Source organism: Balaenoptera ricei, chromosome 15 (genome assembly GCF_028023285.1).
Source record: "Balaenoptera ricei isolate mBalRic1 chromosome 15, mBalRic1.hap2, whole genome shotgun sequence".
In the NCBI taxonomy this organism is placed as follows: Eukaryota; Metazoa; Chordata; class Mammalia; order Artiodactyla; family Balaenopteridae; genus Balaenoptera; species Balaenoptera ricei.
Genome location: NC_082653.1, coordinates 74,356,545 through 74,372,977, shown reverse-complemented (window position 1 = coordinate 74,372,977; position 16,433 = coordinate 74,356,545). Strand labels below are relative to the sequence as shown.

The following is a 16,433-nucleotide window of genomic DNA, read 5'->3' as shown; positions in this document are numbered from 1 at the left end:
CTCCAAGTCAGTCATCCATTCCCATGATCAAACCTTCCACTCTGTTGTCACCAGAAACAGAGGAGAGAACAGGACAGAAACAATATTTGAAGAAACAGATAATGGTTAAGAATTTTCCAAAACTGAAGACAAATACCAAGCCATAGATTCAAGAGGTGCTGAATCCCAAGCAGCATATCTAAAGAAAAACACACACAGGAATATCATAGTAAAACTCCAGAAAACAAAAGAAAATTAGACATCTTAAAAAGCAGCCAGGGTGGGGCTGGTGGGCATAAAAGGACACATTACTCTTAAATCAACAACAATAAGACTGACAGCTAACACCAACAGAAAGGGAAGCCAAAAGACAATGAACTGCCAACCTACAATTCTATATCAAGTCTAAATATCATTTGAAAATGAAGGGAAAATACTTTCTCATACGAGTAAAAACTGAATGTGTTCACTAGAAGACCCACACTAAAAACAGTTCTTCAGGCAAAAGAAATATGACCCCAGACAGAAGCACTGCAAACTGGAAGAATGAAGACAAAAAGGAGAAATATGAGGGAAGAGCTAAATGAATATGGACTATGTTATTAAACAATGTTAATATCTTGTGGGGTCACAGATATGTAGAATTAAATGACAGTAACAACATAAAAGGTAGGATTGTGGTAGATGAAGCATAAATATTCCAAGGTCCATGCACTGACTGAGAAGTGATAAAACTATTAATTTACACTAGACCTCAATAATCCAAGGATGCATGGTATAATCTGTAGGGTAGTGACTAAAAGGATATTAATGAATGTACATGAATAAGATAACACAGTGGGGAAATGGAATAATAAAATGTTTGATTAATCCAAGAGAAGACAAGAAAGAAAAATAAACACAACTGGTGGGAGAAATAGAAATTGTTAGATGTTATTTTTAAATTCAAATATATCAGTAATTAAACTGACCACGTAAAAAGTCTGTTAACATACCTACTAAGAATATCACTACCAACAGTTGTGGGTTTTAGCTAACACTGTTTAAAGGGAATTTATAACCATAACTGCATGCATTAGTGATATAATTATTAATTTCAGAAAGTTAGAAAAATAACAGCAAATTAAACCTCCCCAGAGTGGAGGAAACTAATAAATGTAAGATAAGTAGTCAATGAAATAGGAAGCAAGTATAATGGCACAAACCAAAGATTAATAAAAGGGATCAATGCCTATAAAGGCCCATCTTTAATTAAAAAAAGAGGAAAACAGTTTCAGGAATGAGAAAGGGTAAGCCACTTATAGAAACTACTTAACTTTCATCTTTCAGATCCCAGCTTTTGACACTTGACCAGGGAAGCGCCTCCCCACCCCTCTTGTCAGCTTCCTAGGTTTTATACTCTCATACAACCAAGCTCCTTTCCTGGAGAGCTTTTATCTCAGATTCTGTACATACACTGATGTGCTAATTACTGTGTTGCTGTACTAGTCTATGCTCCATACTCCATGAGGAGACGGATCACTCACTACTGACTACCCAAGGTCTAGCACAGTGTACAGCATGCCATAGGGTAGGCACTCAACACCCATTTCCACAAATACTGAAAGCCCACCATGTGCTTGGTACTGTTTTAGGTGCTCAGAATACAATAAGCAAAACAGACAAAATTCTATGTCCTCATGGAGTTTACATTCTCATGGAAGGAGAGACAAGCAAACAAGTAAAATATATACTATGCCAGATGGGGATAAACAGAAACAAAGTCGAGATGAGTTTAGGGCTGAAAGAACTGCAATTTAAACTTCACATTTAAATTGTGAAGTCAGGGGGGGTCAGGGAAAGCCTCCCTGAGGTGAAAAAGCAAACCATGCCCACCTGGCAGGTTTGAAGAACAGTCAGGAAGTATGGATGGAACAGAGTGAGCAAATGAAAGAAGGTAATAGGAGATAAAGTAAAAAAAAAAAAAAAAAAAAAAAAAAAAAAAAACCAGGGCAAGGGTCACAGAAGATCATGTAGGGTGTTTAGGCCATTATTATGACTTTGACTCTTACTCTGAATGAAACAGGAAGCTAATTTGCGGGTTTAGCCACTGTTTATATTTTTAAAGGATCACTCTGACTGCTGTATTTAAAACAGTCTACGAGGGAGAAAGGTGGAAATAAGGAGTCCACTTATGAGATTACTGCAATAATCCCAGAAAGAGATTATGGTGGCAGATGACGGCAGTGGAGATGACGGCAAAAAACGGTTATTCCCAGGATAAATTTTGAAGGTATAGCCACCAGGACTTGCTCACAGACTGGTTGTGCAGTGTGAGACAACGAAAATGGTCTAAGATGATACGAGGATTTTGACTTGAGCTGCTAGGAAGCTGGTTATTTTGAGATGTGAAAGAGAAGACTTTAGGGAAATGATAAGAGAGAGAATCCAGTTCTAGAAACATCAAGTTTGAATTGTCTTTTATATATCCAAGTAGAGATGTCAGGTAGGCAATTGGATTTATGAGTTTATAGTTTAAGAAATTTGGGAGTTGTCAGCATATAGGTGGTATTCAAAGTCATGAGACTGAAATGACATCACCAAGTAACTTTTGACATAAATGAATCAATTCATCAATCAATGACTAATAAACATGACTATTAGTCATCAGAGCTGTCAAGGATGAAAAAGTGGTGGTTAACTTGGGAACCAGGGCTTCCGTTGGAGTGAAAAAAACTATGCTATTTGTTTTGGTTTTTAAAGAATCTTTCTTTGCCTTCAGATATTCTCAAATACCACCTTCAAGGAAAAAACTGCATAGCCGACATTAAGGCAAGGCAAGTTTCTTCTTATGTGTTCTCCAAAGTTGGTAGATTTCCCCTTAACTGGCACCATGTTATCTGCACTCTGTATATACCTTGAAATGGATGCTGTACATGTCTTATCAAATCCTGGCTGCAAAAAGTACCCTTTGTGGGGAGTGTTTGAAGATCACCCCAAACATTCATCTGTGGATTTTAATTTGAAATCAACTTGGACCATCAGAAATCTATGCTTTTGGACAATATTGTCTCTATGTAAAGTTGCTTGCAGTGAGTTTCATGTTGGCATTATGTCTTGGTAATTCCTAAAGGAAACAGTCATATGAATGAACTCCTTTACAACTGACCCTTGAATAACACAGGTTTGAACTACATAGGTCCACTTATATGCAGATATTTTTCAATAAATACCTATAGTACTACATGATCTGAGATTGGTTGAATCCGAGGATGTGGAACCATGAATACGGAGAGAGCCGACTGTGGGCCTTGAGCATCTGTGGATTTTAGTATCCACAGCAGGTCCTGGAGCCAATCCCCTGTGGATACCGAGGGAATACCTGTACTTTGTTTCCTATAGGAATGCTGCTGAAAACACTGTCTACATGTCTCTGTGTCCTTTATGTGAAACCCTGCAAGACATTTCTTATATAGTTAATAGGGAAAAAACTGCCTCCCCTGATGAGTTACAGGCAATGTTTTGTTTTGGTTTTTTTAGACAAGACTGCCATGAAGTATATAATGTATGGTCCCATTTATATGATATTCTAGAACAAGCAAAACTATAGTAGAAAAAAATCCCCACACCAATGGTTATCTCTGGAACGTTGGGGGGTAAGGGGGGGATTGACTGGCCAGAGAAATGATGAAACTTTCCAGGGTTATGGTAATGCTCTACATCAAGATTTCTCGAAAGTGGCATTACAGACACAGAACTGTAACTAGACTCTACCCACTAGGTGTCAGCACTACCCCATCCTTACCCTGCCCAGCTTGGACAACCAAAAATAGCTCCAGACATTGTCAAATGTCCCCTTGGAGGCAAAACTGCCCCTAAATGAATACAATCGCCCTATATCTTGACAGAGTTTTGGCTTACATAGGTGCATGATTTGGTAAAACTCAGAGAACATACACTTGTAATCTGTGTATTGCATTGTATGTGTATTTTAGCTCAAAAGAAAACAGACTGTAAACTAACAATAAACTCTAGTTAATGATATGTATGCTGACGTTTTTAGAAGAAAGTTTTTAGTGATAGTTGGATAGAGGTATAGATACCTGTATAGGCATGTAATAATGCAAGTATAGTAAAATGTTAAAGGTAGAATCTACGTGGTGGGTATAGAGGCACTCTATAAAATTCTTTAAACTTTTCTGTATGCTTGAAATTTTTCATAACAAAATGTTGGGTTACTCTTACACATTTCATCACACATTCTCATCCATTACATAAATCAGAAGATACCCAGTGGTGCTAGTTCAGAAACATGGGGGTAAGTATGCACTGAAAAGTGTCAGCTGTAAGCACTGTGATCTTGGAAAGAGCCACAAGTAACACCACACAGTGGTTCTTTTCTTGATGGCTTCTTGGGGAAGAAACAATACTGTACAGCTGCACCATCACTAATAAGTTACATTTGCAAATTCACATCTCACAAACATTTAAGAACAGCTCAAATCTACTTTAAATGTTCTGAAATTCCAGTTAAAACAGTAGATGCCTGCACATTTTTTCACAAAAGCACTGTCAAATATTTGAAAATTAAAGTATAATAATGACTAAATATAAGTATGGCATTTCTTATTGTTTCTAATAAGATATTCTTTTACCTTAATATTATCTTATTATGGAATTATATCTCAATAGTGTGTAATGTGCTCTGTTATGTCATGTAATAGGTATCAAATAAATCCTTTTAAAAGATGCAGTGAAACTGATTATTTCCTATAGATTTAAGTACCAGTGCACATAAAGCACTACTCTATTGGTAGTCCACTGCCATTGAAAGCATGGATCGCACACCAGGGATGGTCTATGAACTATTTGTTATAGATCCATGATGAGATCAGTTCAGAAACTGAAACTAAGCACTTGGAAGCTTTTACAGACATTTGACATTGCCATGACATTAAAGCACATGATTAGTGGATTTGTCTTGTTGAAGAGCATACAGATAGATCCAAGTGTTATCAAACTTATCAATTCAATAGTGAATTGCATCTGGCATGACGTGCTAGTGAGGCATCGTAGAACAAAGTTACATGTAATATTTTAAGGTTATTTTGTCAACTACCTAAAGGTGTATAAAAATCTGAGAAAAAACACAGGTTTGGGGCTTCCCCGGTGGTGCAGTGGTTAAGAATCCACCTGCCAATGCAGGGGACACGGGTTCGAGCCCTGGGCCGGGAAGATCCCACATACCGCGGAGCAACTAAGCCCGTGCGCCACAGCTACTGAGCCTGCGCTCTAGAGCCCGCAAGCCACAACTACTGAGCCCACGTGCCACAACTACTGAAGCCCGCAAGCCTAGAGCCCATGCTCCGCAACAAGAGAAGCCACCGCAATGAGAAGCCCCCGCACCGCAACGAAGAGTAGCCCCCGCTCGCCACAACTGGAGAAAATCCACACACAGCAATGAAGACCCAACACAGCCAAAAATAAATAAATTAATTAATTAAAAAAACAAAAACAAAAAAACCCACAGGTTTACTCATTTTTAATAACTAGTTAATTTTACAGACATTTTAATCTTAATCATGCCTGCTTTTTAATTTATAATTTAATATCATTAGCTAAATGAGAGAAGTGAAATTTATATTATTTTTAACCAAATTTACATGGGGACAAACAAGCTTCAGTGGATTTTTCAGCGTTGTTTTAGTGGAAAAGACACACTTTTTCTGAATGCACCAGCAGTAATAAACCAAATAAGGGTAAAGGAAGGGATTCCAAACAGAGGAAGACCAAAGAGGCCTTCTTTCATTCAGGAGTATGATCCCTTGTATACTGAGTTCAGTTTTGTAGCCATAATTGATGGTGAAGTGCTAACATCAGTGTGTTAACTGCAGAGATATACTAGTTAATGGAGCAACAGAAACATCAAAATTTAAGGAGCATTCACTTACAAAATGTACACAAAAATAAGCTCACAGACAAAAGAATTTTTTGAAAGAAAGAGCACTGAATTAAAAAGGCTAACGGAAGCAGATATTCAGTATTTCATCAATAAATGTTGGTTTTACAGGCTTCCTATCCTTGCACTTTGGATTGCAAGACTAAAGTGCTAAATACAATTGTTAAGAGACAAGTGAACAAGTACATCAAAGATATTTGCTTGGAAATACTGGGTCAATCTGCACTTTCCAATGATAGCACAGCTCACCACATTTAGAAACTAATGACATGGAAGACCAACTTTCAAAGTATTTTTCATTGCCCCTTGACAAGCACACAGATATTGCTATTTGAACATGATGGTGATATGGAGGAAGAACACTTGTTCTCAGTTTTATAGCCAACAAACACAATCCGCTCTGGAAAACTATAAAGAATTACATCATCAACAAAGGTTGTCTGGAGTTTTGTAGAGAAGAATGTTCTGATGGCACAGCTGCAAAGACAAGAAAACATTCTGGAGAAATTCCCCAGATTAAGAAGGAGCACCAGAAAGTAAATCAACACAGTGCTTCTTTTGTTGACAAAGTCTTGGTACAAAAAAAGTCAGTTGAACTAAACAGCATGTTTAGTGTCACAATAAAAATCATCAAAATGTTAATACTAAAGCATTAAGTTAGAGATCATTCTCATTATTATATAATAATAAAGAAGTATCTTATAAATGACTGCTAATGAATTAAATGTTAAAACAATGTCAATGTTAAAACAATGGTTTTTTTTAAATTTATTTTTATTTTTATTTATTTTTTTAATAAGTATTTTAATTAATTAATTAATTTTATTTTTGGCTGTGTTGGGTCTTCGTTTCTGTGCGAGGGCTTTCTCTAGTTGTGGCAAGTGGAGGCCACTCTTCATCGCGGTGCGCGGGCCTCTCACTATCGTGGCTTCTCCCGTTGCGGAGCACAGGCTCCAGACGTGCACGCTCAGTAGTTGTGGCTCACGGGCCCAGTTGCTCCGCGGCATGTGGGATCTTCCCAGACCAGGGCTCGAACCCGTGTCCCCTGCATTGGCAGGAAGATTCTCAACCACTGCGCCACCAGGGAAGCCCAAAACAATGGTTTTAAGGGGGTAAACTGGAATTACAGAACACACTCTTAGTGTTTCTACAAGACAAAAAACAGGCTGCTTCCAACTTTAAAAGATGTAAATTGGATAACCAATTTGTCTAATATCTTCAGTACTTTTTTTTTTTTTAACAAATTAGATTTTTTTTTTAAAGATCAAATGTATAGAGAGAATGTTTTGCTTATCTCTTTTAAATTTTATTTATTTATTTATTTATGGCTGTGTTGGGTCTTAGTTTCTGCGCGAGGGCTTTCTCCAGCTGCGGCAAGTGGGGGCCACTCTTCATCGCGGTGCGCGGGTCTCTCACCATCGCGGCCTATCCCGCTGCGGAGCACAGGCTCCAGACGCGCAGGCTCAGTAATTGCGGCTCACGGGCCCAGCCGCTCCGCAGCACGTGGGATCTTCCGGGACCAGGGCTCGAGCCCGCGTCCCCTGCACCGGCAGGCGGATTTCCGACCACTGCGCCACCAGGGAAGCCCCTCTTCAATACTTTTAACAACCTTAAGACTTTCTCACAAGGAAGAAATGACGCGTGCTTTTCAGTGACGGGTAAGATTAAAGGGAAAAACAAAAACTGGAAACTTGAAAGAACAGTTTCTACAGATTACCACCGTACATCTTATAAATGTCATAGACCATTTTGAAATTTAATTTTCCAGCCAAATGAGATTCACAGATAGTAAATGTAATAGAACTAAACCCATTTCTTTCATTTAAAGATAATATAACTATTCACTATATAAACTGTTGGAATTGGCTACTGTTCAATGGTAAAGGATACATTTGAGACTACAGCACCACTTTTTTTGAATAAAATTCTAAATGAATATACTGAGCTTGAGGAAATTGCTTTTAGTATCTCTTCTTCCAATCCCATCAGCATAACTCAGTAAAGATAGTTTCTCTACTTGAGTATTACTAAATCAAAGCACAGCAACAGTTTAGTTATGTTATTACCTGAAAGTAGTGCTGTCTTCCACCCAACCTACGTAAGTTAACAAGCAAGAAGTGAGCCTGTCACATCAAAACTTTAAATAGTGATAAAACAGTGTTTGTTCAAGTGTGTTAGGTGTTTAGAACACCTAATTGCTATTGCATAACTTTATTTAGTTACAATCACAAAATTACATTAAGAATATATCCAAGAAATTCACCCTAGTAATTGACTATACATACATAGTGGTTTTTTTTAGTTTTTGTAACTCTTTGTATTCTACGGTTATTTTACTGATTATATTAATCAGTAAAATGTAATTTTGTGAGATGACTAAACTACTTGAGCTTGTATTTAGCATGTCTGTTGTTTTCACCTATTTGTTAATAATTCATTTTATAAATATACCCGTCCATAATGGACTGGAAATTTCACTCTTCCTTCATCACAGTTTGAGAAACACTGGGCTAGCCTCAAACAGTGAATCCAAACTTGTATCCTGAGTTTGTGTCAACAGAGTAAATTCATGTAAATCCTGAACACATCTTTATTGAGATTTTGTGAAGTAAACCTAAATTTTTAAGTATCTAGAAATTTGACGGGTCTAGGAAAACATCTTAACCAGTTGTTGGTATTTATATGCAGAGTACTCATGGCCCCCAGGTAGCGGAGGAGTTAACAGGCCTCACATATTGCTTGCTTGTTTTCACAGTAAATAATGAAAGCTCAGACTAGAGCACATTTTCATATTTAATCCAGTGTCCTATCCATTGAAACTGTTGTCTCTGATAGGAAAAAACAAAAAACAAGGAATATTCCCTTAAGAACAAAACTTATCTAGTTTAGAGTTTAACAAACTGAAGAAAATTGTCTTTCGAAATATCAAAGTGTTCTTATTTTAATGTCAGACCCCCTGAAGTTTAAGTATATTTCAACTTGAAAACCAATTAAACACCTGGTTTGGAGATCTGCAGATCATTAGCCAGCTAGTATTGATGAGAATATTAGACCTTTCCACCACGATTAAAATAAAAAACAAAAAACAAAACCAGTAGTATTCACAGTGGCATATTTGGCAGTCACCAAAACTGAACACTAGGAGGTCTACTGTGGTCATTCTGTAATGTTAAAGCAAATCTAAGCCATTCTTTCAAGACAGTAATCAGTGTTGGGAAAGAGGATGCCAGAGGCCATCAGAAATACTGCTACCATGAATAGTTTTCAGGTATGAGGAAAAACATTTTAAACTTCCATTTTAACTTGAGGTTTTAGTAATTAATTTCACATTAAATATGAAAAGTAATGAGGATTCTAGCAGTTATATGCACAAAACTGAGTTTGATTGTCAAGCACTTTGTTGCTCAGTCCCATTTTCCTCCAAATCACCCTATCGAGTCAATACATTACTGTCATTTTCTACCCCTACATGAGGACTCACACTACTAGAAAAAAAAAAAAAACCTTAAGCATTACTTTGTAATTTTTTTACTCATCCCAGGTTCAAGTCTATTACTCCAAAATGCAATCTCAAATCTCCTTCACTCTGCATAAACCTCTCCTGGCCTCTCTCAGTAGAAAATGGAAACCAAGAATTATGGATCTGCCTCACCATCTGGTACACCACCACCACCACCACCACCACCCTTCTGTCTAATGCCAGACAAAGGTGATGGACTCCTTGAGAACAGAACTCTTATTCACCTCGGGGTCCCCAGGGTCAAATTCCAAAGTGTATGTAAAGAAAAGGAATAACTCCAACTCTTTCAAGTTCTGAATATGTGGTCTTCTCAAAAATAGGTAGTTTGTATTCAAACTTTCTTTGATCACTTGTTTCTTTGATCCAGTTCTCTACCTTTGGAGGTCTCAAAAAATAGCTCAAAAAGTAGGTGTTTTCTAGAATACTCCCACATGGAAATATTTGCAAATAAGAACTCTTGAGCCTAAATTTCTACTACTAAAAATCTTGTGATACCACATTTAAATTGTGCTGAGGCGGTTGAAGTAAAGGAAAAAATGACAAAACTAATCAACAAATGGACACTCCATTTTCTTTTATTTCCCATTGAAGTTTAAATTCCCTAGAGCTGACAAAAAGATATAAAAAACTGAGTCTCAAAAAGCTGGTATAAATTGAGGAGAAAATAATAAAATGCAGAGTACTTAATGTTTTAAAAGAATTTGAGGGGCTTCCCTGGTGGCATAGTGGTTAAGAATCCACCTGCCAATGCAGGGGACACGGGTTCGAGCCCTGGTCGGGGAAGATCCCACATGCCGCAGAGCACCTAAGCCCACACGCCACTACTACTGAGCCTGCGCTCTAGAGCCTGCGAGCCACAACTACTGAGCCTGCGTGCCTACAGCCCGTGCTCCACAACAAGAGAAGCCACCGCAATGAGAAGCCCGCACAGCACAATGAAGAGTAGCCCCCACTCAATGCAACTAGAGAAAGCCCGTGCGCAGCAACAAAGACCCAACACAGCCAAAAGTAAATAAATAAATTAATTAAAAGAATTTGAGAGAATTCTGCCTATGTAAATCATCACAAAGTGGGAATAATCTAAGATGAGGAAAGATTTCACAGAGATGTAAAGATTTTCCAAGATGAAAAACATGATTTGCCAAATTTGAAGTAACAATAGAAGCAGTGAATGGCAGATGAAATATTACCAAGTGAAAATCAGTGACATAATAAAATAAATGGATAAATTATCCCACAACTCTAATCAAAAAGACAAAATAGATCAATAAAATGAAAGAAAAAAAGTCAGAATTATACAGATCAACCTTACCAATAATAAGAGTTGTAGAAAGAAAAACAGTATTTATTCTTCTACAAATTTATTGAGCATTTAGTATACTATAGCCAGGCACTGAGGAGACAACAGTGAACAAGACAGACATGGAAAAGTTCACATTCTAGAACAAATGAGGCTGAAGCAACAACCAAAGAAATGAAAACTCTACTGCTGAAGAAGAGAGAAAGGAAGAAAAGAAGGAAGGAGGGAAGGAAGGAGAAGGAAAAATGTCCACATTTTGTCTTCTAGCTAAATTTAATACAAAGACATTCTGGTAGAATTTCAAACTTCAAAGATAAAGTATCCTATAAGCATTCAGAATGGAAGTCAAGTTACCTACAATTAAAAAAAGAAATCTGATTGGCAATGTTTAACTAATATTACACGTGGACAAGGATGAGGTTAAATTGGCACTCCTATATGCTATAGAGGGAACGTAAATTGGTAAAATTTTCTAGAGATAAATTTGACAATTCCATTTCCAGGAATATAGCCTAGAAAATAACCAAGGAGGTAAAGATTTACATAAAAGCGTACAAGAGTGCTCATCACAGCATTATTTAAAATGGCAAATTAAAAAACAACCTAGGACTTCCCTGGCAGTCCAGTAGTTAAGATTTGCGCTTCCAATGCAGGGGGCGCAGGTTCGACCTCTGGTTGGGGAACTAAGATCCCACATGCCGTGCACCACAGCCAAAAAAAAAAAAAAAAAAACTACATGGCAAACAATCTAGGATGAAACAAATCACATTTTGGCCATTCAGTGGAATACCATGCAGACATCAAAAGCTGTTTTCAAATATTTTATTACATGTCAAAATGCTTACAATTCAAAATTAAATGAAAACAAAGAGCACAGTCTCAACTTTGTTTCTTAAAAAAAGCACATATTTATGTGTATACGTAAACATTTGTATGAATATACATATTTACATGTACATATGTATACACATACATATGTATAGACAAAAATCAACTGGAAGGAAGTGCACTAAAAATGTTAATCGTGGTGACACTGGAGATATTTATCTTCTTTACTTTGCAAATTTTTAAAAAACCAGAATAAAATTTTCAAGACCATTTACACTCAATGTAATGACAGACCAATACGTCTGGGTTTAAGTCTACCATCTTGCTGTTTTCTATTTGTCCCATTTGTGCTTTGTTCCTTTTCTCCTCAATTCCTGCCTTCTTTCGGATTAATCGAGTATTTTTTAGGATTCTGTTATATCTCCCCAATTAGTTAACTAGCTATACTTCTGTTTAATTTTTCTAGTGGTTGCTCTAAGCTTTATATTATACGTATTTAACTTCTCATTCTACTTTCCTATGGTATATCTCTTCATGTATAATGTAAGAACTTTACAACTGTATGCTTCCATTTACCTCCCTCCCAACTTTTGTGCTGTTGTCAAATGTTTTACTTCTACGTGTTGTAAAACCTATAATATGTCATTATTTTTGTTTTAAAAACAGAGCATCTTTTTTTAGCTACTCTCTAATTCCAAAACATTTCCATCACCCCAAAAGAAACCCCTATACCTGTTGGCAGTCACTCTCAGTTCAATCGTCTTTTAAAAGGATTAAAAAATAAGAATAAATTTCTGTATATTTGCCCCCACATTTACCACTTCCAGTACTTTTTAATCCTTTGCAAAGATCCAGATGTCCATCTTAAATAATCTTCCTTCTGCCTGGAAAACTTCTTTTAACATTTCTTGTGTGGGTCTGCTGGCAACAAATGATTTTGGAATTATTAGCTTATTCAAAAAGTATTTTGCTCCCACTTCTGAAAGGCATTTTCCTAGGTAAGGAATACTAGGCTGTCAGTTTTGTGGGTTGTTTTTTTTTTAAGCACTTTAAAGATGTCTCTTCACCATCTTCTTCTTTTTTTATTTTTTTTAAATTTTATTTTTGGCTGTGTTGGGTCTTCGTTGCTGTGCTTTCTCTAGTTGTGGCCAGCAGGGGCTACTCTTGGTTGTGGTGCGCAGGCTTCTCATTGCAGTGGCGTCTCTTGTTGTGGAACACAGGCTCTAGGCGTGCACGCTTCAGTAGTCGTGGCACGCCGGCTCAGCAGTTGTGGCTCTCGGGCTCTAGAGCTCAGGTTCAGTAGTTGTGGAGCACCGGCTTAGCTGCTCCGCAGCATGCGGGATCTTCCCGGACCAGAGATCGAACCCATGTCCCCTGCATTGGCAGGCAGATTCTTAACCATTTGCCACCAGTGAAGTCCCTCTTCACCATTTTCTGATCTGCTAAATTTCTGATAAAAAATCTGCCGACATTCTTATGTTTGTTACTCTGTACATAATGTGTGTGGTTTTTTTTTTCCTACCTGCTTTCGGGATTTTTCTCGTTATCACTGGCCGTCAGCAATTTGACTATGATGTTCCTTGGTGTGGTTTCTTTTATATTTATTTTCCTTGGAAATTTATTGAGCTTCTTGGGTCTGTGGATTTGTAGTTTTCATTAAATTTGGAAATTTCCGGTCATTATTTTTAAAAGTATTTTTTGTCCTCCCCTTTCCCTCTCCAAAAAGGGCTCAAATATATGTACATTAGACTGTTTTTTGTTCCTGACTTCTGTCCGTTATAGTCATTGGTGATCTATTAATTTTCCCAACATTTTTCTTCTTCTCATTTCAGACACTTTCTATTGTTACATAAGTTCACTGATCTGCTGTGCCTCATTGTTGTCAGTTCCATCAGAGTTATTTTTTCATTCCATTTCCATCTCTAAAAGCTACATTTAGGTCTTTTTTATATCTTCCATTTCTCTCCCCATTATGTTAATCATTTTCTCTACCTGCCTGAACATACAGAACATATATATATTTTTTAACATCTTTATTGGAGTATAATTGCTTTACAGTGGTGTGTCAGAACGTATTTATAACAGCTGCTTTAACATCCTTGTTTGTTAATTCCATCATCTCTGGGTCTATTTCTACTGATTGATTTTTCTGATTATAGGTCATATTTTCCTGGTTCTTTGCATGCCTGGTAATTTTTGATTGGCTTGTGAATTCTATGCTTTGGGTGCTGGATTTTGCTATATACCTTTAAATAGTGCCTGACTTTGTTCTGGTGTACAGTTAAGTTTCTTGGAATCAGTTGGATCCTCCAAGGCTTGCTTTTGTGCTTTATGAGAGTGAGTCCAGAGCAGCCTTTAATTTAGGGCTAATTTAGCCCTATTACCGAGGCAATACCTTTCTGATGCCCTGTGCATGCTCTGGCAAGTGAGAACTTAGACTCTTCCCAACCTGTGTGAGCTCCCACCTACCATTTTCCAGTGAAGTTATTTCTCTGGCCTCAGGGGGTTTTCTCTCATGCATGTGCAGATCAGTACTCAGCCAGACTCAAGGCGACACCTCTGCATATCTCTGGAGTTCTCTGTGCAACTTCCTCCTCTCTTGTCTGCCCCACAAATCACAGCTGCCTTCAAACTCCTGTCTCTGTCTTCTCAACTCAGTGAGACCACTGGGCTCTATTTGGGTTCCCCATTCCTGCTCTGCAGCCTGAAAACCACCTCCAGATAATAAACTGAGGCAACCATAGAGCTCAGGTTTGCTTCTCTTCTTTCAGTGATCACAGTTCCTCTGCTGCCTGTTATCCAATGTCTCTTAACTGTTATTTCTTACGTTGCCTAGTTTTCTAGTTGCTTAAGGTAGCAAGGTAAATGCAGTCCTTGTTATTCCCTCATTGCTGGACAGAATAACTTTTGTAAATCAACTAACGATTTTACAATTTCCTATCTAAAGCCTTTTTCTTAGTTCATTCAGCTCTACCTCTTTTTAAAAAAATATCTAACAATGCTAACTACTCCTTTTTTTTCTTAGAATCTGCTCCACTCTCAGTTTGACACTAAACTCTTTTAATTCTGCTTCTCTGATTATGATTTATTCTTGAATCCTCAAATACAGGCAAGTTTCCAAAGTTCTGTCCTTGCCACATTTTGTTCTCCATCTGTGCAGGATCTCACCATGTGTAATTTCAACAAGCCCCACAGTTTCCTTTATGACCTCTTTTGCTGCTGACTCTTAACACAACAGAAGCACCATATGTAACTGGCCTTGGACTTCTTCATTCATGAATAGAACACAAAGAAAAAAAAGGCAGAATACAAAATGTAAAATCTCAACTGTATCTTAAAATGTGAGTTGATTTATGTACATTTAGATGTATGTAACCATAAAAAAACCCAGGAGTTAATTCAATTAAATGTTAAGAATGATTATCTGTTTTATGAATACTTTTTATTTTATATATTTTTCTGTATTTTCTATACACACATATACACATAAACAATAAATTTATAATAAGAAGTTTATTTTCTAAATCCCCATGTCTAGCTCACAGCTCCTGCTATTTCATAGGCCAGCATCTCAAACCAAAATTTTCAAAAACCAGTCACATATCTTCCACCTAGAGCCTGCCTGTCCCCCTCTGTTCCATTTAATGGTACAAAGTCCTCCCATAAACTTCAAAGCCACTTCAACTTGTTCCTTTGTCTCCACATCAACCCCCACAGTCAACAATTCCAATGAAACAATGAGTTTCAATTCACAGGAAACAAGATTACAGCAGAAGGCTCTAGACTAATGATCTCAAGCAGTACTGAACAGCTAGGAGAATGAGAAACCCTCTTAAACAGGTCAGAGATAGAGGAGAAATCTGCAAAGAGGAAGCAATGCCCTTGGCAGAGAACCAGGCTGTGCCCGGGGTAAAGAACTAGATTTTGAGAAGACCAAAGTTGGACAATAAGCCCAGGGGAAAAACTACTGAGCAGACTGAGGGTCAAGAGACTGGGGACTTGATAAGCCTGCATTTTGGTTGGCACCTACAGATGAAAAAAGGAGAAACATGAGGTGAAATAAAGCTTCAAATGGCACGTTGGCGTAAAGTCGTTTTGCTGACAAAACTGGCATTAAATTTTGGTTAAGGTGAATAATACACAGTATCAATTTTTTACCATATAATTAGCCAGCTCTGAATAATAAGCTCATAACTTTTTATTTTAATGATCTTTTAAAAATAAGTAATAAATGAACAAGGTATAGAATTCAAAGGTCACAAAATAGGTTAAATGAACCTTGAGGACATTATGCTAAGTGAAATAAGCCAGTCACAAAAAGACAAGTACTGTGTGACTCTACTTTTATGAGGTATCTAGAGTAGTCAAAGTCATAGAAACAACAAAAGTAGAATGGTGATTGCTAGGGGTCAAGGTGAGGAGGAAATGAAGAGTTATTTAATGGGTATGAAAAGGTTCTGGAGACTGCTTGCACAAAAGACGTGAATATACTTAACAGTAAGTACTGAACTGCACACTTAAAATGGTTAAGATGGTAAATTTTATGTTATGTGGATTTTGCCACAATTAAAAATTTTTTAAATTTAAAAGTCACAAAACAGTATGCAGAGCAAGTATCTCCCACTTTGCCCCCAGCCACCCACTTCTCCTCAGAGAAAGCCAGCATTAATATGTTTTTCTATCCTTCTAGAGATATTCTATTTATATATGCTTGTATGTACATGCCTTAAAAGAAAATACCCAAATGGAAATGGTAGCATACTACATATAGTGTTCATGCACATTGGTCTTTTCATTTAATGCATCTTAGAAATATTTCTAAAGGAGTTCATATAGAACTGCCTTACTCCTTTTAAGAGCTACTACTA

The 16,433-nt window shown here is 37.2% G+C and overlaps 2 protein-coding genes across 2 annotated transcripts in view; one reads left to right on the top strand and one right to left on the bottom strand.

Moving 5' to 3' along the window:
• Positions 1-3,466, top strand: part of GUSB (glucuronidase beta) — a 44,952-nt gene extending 41,486 nt beyond the window's left edge. Inside the window, exon 13 of the mRNA XM_059898242.1 lies at positions 2,741-3,466. The gene's annotated coding sequence lies outside the window, so the exon portion shown is untranslated. The remainder of the gene's footprint in view (positions 1-2,740) is intronic.
• The window catches only part of VKORC1L1 (vitamin K epoxide reductase complex subunit 1 like 1), a 60,382-nt gene that overhangs the window by 26,615 nt on the left and 17,334 nt on the right, over positions 1-16,433 (bottom strand). The window lies entirely within an intron of this gene.